This window comes from Apium graveolens, chromosome 6 (assembly GCF_009905375.1).
Source record: "Apium graveolens cultivar Ventura chromosome 6, ASM990537v1, whole genome shotgun sequence".
In the NCBI taxonomy this organism is placed as follows: Eukaryota; Viridiplantae; Streptophyta; class Magnoliopsida; order Apiales; family Apiaceae; genus Apium; species Apium graveolens.
Genome location: NC_133652.1, coordinates 104,642,715 through 104,648,507, shown reverse-complemented (window position 1 = coordinate 104,648,507; position 5,793 = coordinate 104,642,715).

The window sequence follows — 5,793 nt, the reverse complement described above, 5'->3', positions numbered from 1 at the left end:
TTTAATTTTTATATGTACAAAATAAATTATAGATATTTTTTATATCTTTCGATTAATTTTTATGTTATTTTATGATTTTATAAAAGGATTATGGATTTAATAAATTATTTTTCTGAGTAATTAAAAACTATTTTGTACAATCGGGAACCAACCGACTTCAACCATTCTTATGTTTTTACAATCTGAAACTCTTCCGAAAACTCCTTCCTAACCTAATTGCAATAATCCGAGCATTTTCCATGTTTTGAATTTTTCGATCCGGCGTACGGTTTTCCCCGTGCGGGTCCCAGCACAATATTTTTGATACAAAATTCATTTCGGTAAATCGATAAAACCCGTATTTTCGAGAAACAAGGTCTTTTTATTAAACTATTATTTTATCATCTCGTAATACGTGTAACCAAAGTGCTGAGACCGAGACCGCAGTTGTAAAATATACAGATTTGGATAATTATCCGTAAACTTGCATGGGTATCTCGCGGTGGAGGATGCTCTAGGTTCTGCTCGGAAATCTATAACCATAAACACAATTCATTTCGTTAGGTCCCGTTCTAATTTACGGCGACTCGCACTCGTGTGCTACTTATTATGCACCCTCTCAACTTATACTACCTTTATTATTCCTCTAAGTCATTATTCACATTATGGTCGCTTCATTTTTCTAAGTATCTTAGGTTCATTCTCATTATCGTCGTTGGCTCCGCTTATGGATTCTTACGGTTTCTACTCGCGCGGTCTCAGCTCCGATATTTTTATAAAATTGAGAAATAATTATTTTCACTTGAAATTTTTATGGAAGTTAGGAAACTCAATATTTTACTCTCTGTAAAAATTTCATGATTTATGAATACTTAAGTTGATCCTTTATATTTTCGAAGTTCGTGATTTGTAGCAGTTTTTGTCGCGTAAATCACTTTTAGTAAAACGGCCATAACTTTTGATCCGTAAATCGGAATCAAGTGATTCAAGTGCCTAAACGATCCTTATAACATTTTCTATTTTAATAAAGGGTTATTTTTCAAGAAACTACAGTTTACAACTTCGGGACTTTCTGCAGAAACTTAAAGTTACGATTTGTTGGTTTTAACAGAGTTACGTTTACGATCGGGGTTTCGTTTACACCCTAACGCTTCACAAAACCACCAACAATCATCATTTCATCATCAACAAACCAACTCCTCTCAAGAATATCATGTTATTGAGGCAACAACAATCAACCTTAAATCTACTTAACTTAAACACCAAGATTTCATCAATACCACTCATTGAACTAGGTTTACTACCACATACTAAATGGATCTTAAAATGAATCTTAAATAAAGTTGGGCCAAATATTTTTACCTTTCTTGAAAGCTTGAGATGTGTTCTTGAGGATGGGAGAGGCTTGGAAGTGCTTGGTATGATTTTTGGAACCTAAAACCACCATTGAAATCAAGAAACCAAAGAGAGGTTACTATTCATACTATTCACTAGTGACTTTCTTGATTTTATTTCACCCATCAAACCTTGATAAAAAGAGATGAAATAATATTCTTACCTTAGTTTAATTTTTAGGAAGCTTGTGAATTAATGGGATGATTTTACCATGGCTAGATTTTGAGTTTTGATTTTGAATTCCTCCCCCTTTTCTTGAATAGCCGAATGGAAATAATGAGGGTTGGGGGGGTATTTATGCTTGCTTCTCTTGGTTGCTTCTCTAGGTTTCTTCTAGGAAATGGGGTGTGATATATTCTACTTGATTTTTATTCTCCTAGGTTGAATTCTAGGTTTATTCTTGTTGCAAATCTTGGGGACAAAATCTAAGTAGCTTGCTAGGTTACAAGCTAACTACATGTGTTAGCTTCCTTAGCACACTATTTTGCTAGCTAGCTTGATCATCCTATGGTTAGCTCACTATTTGATGAAGTAACCATGGTTACTTTCTTACCATGGTTTAGTTAGTGCGTTACGTTTATTTAATCGTTTACGCGTTTGCTCGGTCGCTTAAACATTTTCGTAATACTTCTTCTTAAATTTTTCGCGACGTAATTCCTTTAGTATTTATTCCTTATATTTTTAATTATCATACTTGAATATAAATCCATAGGGTTTTAATATCGTAATTATATTGTGATCCCCGCAATCCTCGATGGGTCGTAAATACAGTCATTTTTCAAAGTTCGTTATCTTCGAAAACTAATACCATTTACATACACTCATTTAGTACGTATAATCGCAATATCAACTCCGAAACTCATTTCCTCATGTACTACATAGTGTGGGCTCAAAAGTTTTTCCCGTCCTTCAGGGTTACTATTCATTAAACATTTTACAAGGTCTCAAAATTATGAGTTATTACAGTCTTCCCCTCTAACAAGGATTCCGTCCCGGAATCAATCGAAAATAAATGGGGATATCTATTCCTCATTGCGTCTTCAAGTTCCCAAGTTGATTCCTCAACATTTTGATTTCTCCATAAGATCCTAACCAGCTTCACAGTCTTGTTTCTTAGCACTTGTTCTTTTTGGTCCATTATCCATACCGGATGCTCGATGTAGGTCAGGTCTGGTTGTAAATCTACCTGCTCATATTCTATTACATGTCGTGCATCTGCATGGTACTTCCTTAACATGGACACGTGGAACACGTTGTGCACTTGTTGCAAATTAGGAGGCAAGGCGAGCTCGTAAGCTAGAGGTCCTATTCTCCTCAAAATTTCAAAGAGTCCTATGAATCTGGGACAGCTTCCCTTTCTTCCCAAATCTCATCACTCCTTTCCATGGAGATACCTTCAATAGCACAGAATCTCCTACTTCGTATTCCCTATCCTTCCTGGTCTGGTCGGCGTACTTCTTTTATCTGTCCTGGGATGCTACTAGTCTTTTCCTGATGAGTCCTACCATTTCTCTGGTCTGCTGGACTAACTCTGGTCCTAATATCTTGTGTTCTCCGACTTCGTCCCAACACAGGGGAGAACGACATCTCCTTCCGTAAAGAGCTCCATACGGGGGCATTCCTATGCTAGCGTGATAGCTATTGTTATAAGCAAATTCGATCAGGGGTAAGTGGTCATCCCAATTTCCTTTGAAATTAATGGCACACACTCGTCGCATATCTTCTAGGGTCTGAATAGTCCTTTCGCTTTGTCCATCAGTCTGGGGGTGGTAGGCGGTACTCATGTTTAGTCTGGTTCCTACACATTCCTGGAAGCTTCTCCAAAATCGGGAATTAAACCTCGGGTCTCTATCTGACACTATGGCTACCGGAACGCCGTGTCTAACTACAATTTCCTTCATTTAAATATCCATCAATTTATCTACGGTGTATCTTTCGTTGATTGGTAGGAAGTGTGCGGACTTGGTCAATCTATCTATGCCAACCCATATGGCATCGTGATTGGTCTTTGTTCTTGGTAATCCTGTCACAAAATCCATGGCTATATGCTCCCATTTCCATTCCGGAATTTTCAGGGGCCGTAACAGTCCACTAGGTCGCTGGTGTTCAGCCTTTACTCTCTGGTATGTCAAGCACTTGCTGACCCACTCTGCCACTTCTCTTTTCATGTTAGGCCACCAATAATATTCCTTAAGGTCACGGTACATCTTCGTACTTCCTGGGTGGATTGAATATCTGGAGCTGTGCCCTTCATGCAGCAACTCATCCTTTAACTCTTGCACATTTGGAATCTAAATTCGGGATGCATACCTCATGATCCCTTTCTCGTCCTTCTCGCATCTCACTTCTTCACCGGTCAATGTTCCTCTTTCTTCACTCATCTTCTTTTCCTGACATACTCGTATCTTTTCAGTCAGCTCTGGCACTAGCTTAATCTCAAATAATCATTTCGTTCCTTTACCGGTCATTCTCACGTCAATTTCCATCTTTTCAAATTCTTTAATCAACTGCCCCGATGTCATTATTATCTTGAGTCTTTCCTTCCTACTAAGGGCGTCAGCCACCACATTAGCCTTACCCGGGTGATACAAAATTTCGCAGTCGTAGTCTTTTATCAACTCTAACCATCTCCTCTGTCTCATGTTCAGTTCCTTCTGAGTGAAAATATATTTGAGTCTTTTATGATCAGTGTAGATCTCACATTTCTCACCGTACAGGTAGTGTCTCCAAATTTTTAGGGCAAACACTATGGCTGCTAATTCTAGATCATGCGTAGGGTATCTTCTCTCATATTCCTTTAATTGTCGATAGGCATACGCTATAACTTTGCTGTGCTGCATCAGTACACATCCTAATCCTTTAAGCGATGCGTCGCTGTATATCATAAACTCTCCCTTTCCATCGGGAAGAGCGAGCACTGGTCCTGAGACCAGCCCTCCTTTTGAGCTCTTGAAAACTCTCCTCACATTTCTCTGTCCATACAAACTTTTCTATTTTCCGGGTAAGTCTAGTCAGTGGACCGGCTATCTTAGCAAAATCTTGCACGAACCTTCCGTAATATCCTGCTAAACCCACAAAACTCCTAACCTCCGTTGGGGTAGTTGGTCTTTCCCAATTGGATACCGCCTCTATTTTGGAAGGGTCAACTAAAACTCCTTTGCTACTCACCACATGTCCTAACAACTGAACTTCTCTTAACCAATACTCGCACTTTGAGAACTTGCATACAAATTCTCCTTCCTCAAGATTTCTAAGACTATCCTCAAATGTTCTGCATGTTCTTGCTCTGTCTTTGAGTAGATCAGAATATCATCTATAAAAACTATCACACATATATCCAGGTACTTTTTGAACACTCTGTTCATCAAATCCATAAAGGTTGCGAGTGCATTGGTTAACCTAAACGACATGACTAAGAACTCATAGTGTCCATACCTAGTGCGAAAAGCAGTCTTCGGTATATCTTCCGGTTTGATTTTCAAATGGTGATATCCTGTTCTCAAATCTATTTTGGAAAAATGTACAGCTCCCTTGAGTTGGTCGAATAGGTCATCAATCCTGGGGAGAGGGTACCTATTCTTAATAGTCAGCTTATTCAGCTCTCGATAGTCTATGCATAATCTTATACTGCCGTCCTTTTTCTTTACGAACAGTACTGGCGCTCCTCATGGCGACACACTAGGTCTTATCATTCCATTATCTAATAACTCTTGCAGTTGAGAAGCTAGTTCCTTCATCTCAACTGGGGCTAGCCTATATGGGGCTTTGGATACTAGTGCCGTTCCTGGTGCTATTTCTATAGCGAGCTCTATTTCCCGGTCAGGTGGTAATCCTGGTAAGTTCTCTGGAAATACATCCTCGAATTCGTTTACTACGGGTATGTCCTGTATATTAGGGACTTCCTTTTTGGTATCTACCACATAAGCCAAATAGGCCTCGTTACCTTTCTTTAACAATCTTTTTGCTTGTAGTATGGTTAAAAATTTATGTTCTGTCGTTGACCTTTAAACACTACTTCTTTTTCATTCTGCACTCTTATCTTTACTCTCTTCTATTCACAATCTATTTGTGCTCTGTTACTAGATAACCAATCCATTCCTAAGATTACATCAAATTCTCCTAATGCGAATGGGATTAGGTCAACCTCAAAGACCTTCCCTTCTAAGTTCAACTTGCACTTAGGGTGTACTTGATTTACAAGAATTATTTCTTTGTTTGCTATTTCCACTTGTAATATCTCACGTAAGGGTATGGCATTAAGTTTTAACTTTTTAGAAAAATCTTGAGATATAAAAAATTTGTTTGCTCCAGAGTCAAATTGGACATTTGCATGTTCAGAATTTAACAAAAGGGTACCTACTATCACATCAGTGTTTCGAACAACATCCTGAACAGTCATGTTGAAGGTCCTAGCAGCTA